This window comes from Orycteropus afer, unplaced genomic scaffold, assembly GCF_000298275.1.
Source record: "Orycteropus afer afer isolate SDZICR_OR568_19922 unplaced genomic scaffold, OryAfe1.0 scaffold00663, whole genome shotgun sequence".
NCBI classification, from domain to species: domain Eukaryota; kingdom Metazoa; phylum Chordata; class Mammalia; order Tubulidentata; family Orycteropodidae; genus Orycteropus; species Orycteropus afer.
In genome coordinates, this window is record NW_006922250.1 from 169667 (window position 1) to 170762 (window position 1096).

Consider the following 1096-nt stretch of genomic DNA (forward strand, 5'->3'; position numbering starts at 1 on the left):
CGCCGTCTCATCTTTCTGCCTTGAAGCAGAAGGTGGCTTCCAGCCACCGACCTTGTGGTTACCAGACAAGCGCTTTACCACTGCGCCACCAGGGCTCCCTAACACTCCAAGACCTTTGTAAAGAACTGGGCGCCCCACACAAGACCAGGCAGTCCTTCCTGGGTTGCTGAGCACAAGCCCCCTGCCTTCCCTCAGCCCCGCCCTCCTCGGAGCCCACCGTCCGCTCCGGACCCTGCGAAGCAGAGCCCTAAGCAGGTGGCACTCTGGGACCGCAGCTCCCAGCCACCCTGTGTGTCAGCCTCAGCTGGGCCCCACAGGGCTCTCCACGGATGACTCTGGGGAAGCCGACGGCCAGGCCTTTCCTCCGGGGAGCCTCAGGCGCACTCGAACCCCCACCCTTTCAGCAGCAGCTGTGCGCGTTCGCTGCCGGCACCACCCGGCAACCTTCCACCCACCCCGGCCCGACCAGCAATTCTCTGCCATTCTTTCTTGCTGATTCCTGTCCCTTTCCCTCCCACCCCTCCACCCACAATCCAGTTCAAGCCTTGCCCTTTCAGGCCCACGGACCTCCTAATGGGTCCGTATCAGGGAACGGCTGTGTTGACCCTGCTGAACCCCCACTGCCAGCCGGTCACTGGGGCGTCACACGCCTCCCCCAGCCAGCCACAGGCTACCCCAGCACAGCTTCCTGCCCCGGGTCTACCCCTGCCCAGCTGGCCGGCTCCCCGTGCTGCATGGTCCGACGGCAGGACGCACTGGCCCTTGTGGGAGTGCCCTCCCGGAGCCCTCACGCTCCCCGCCCGTCCCCGTGGCACCGTGCCGCCGGCACCCCCAGGCACGGCCGCCTCCCCTGCTGCGCGCGCTCCCTGCTCACAGCACCAGCAAGGTGTTTCCACTGAAGTGAGGCTCCCTCCAGGCTTTGCAGCCCTGAGTCCCTTTCACATGCACCCCCATTACCTGTTAGGGGTTAGCTGTGGCCCCCACACCCCAACCATCTGTGGTAAATCCCAACCCCTGTCTCTGTGGGCAAACCCCAGCTGGGAATGGCCTTCCTCCGTGACGTTAACAGTACCGGAGTAGTGGGGGGGGGTGTCAC

At 65.2% G+C, this 1096-nt stretch overlaps 1 protein-coding gene across 1 annotated transcript in view; it reads right to left on the reverse strand.

The window, feature by feature from the left end:
- PPP2R3B (protein phosphatase 2 regulatory subunit B''beta) overlaps positions 1–1096 on the reverse strand; it is a 52784-nt gene that overhangs the window by 46521 nt on the left and 5167 nt on the right. The gene's annotated exons all lie outside the window — the stretch shown is intronic.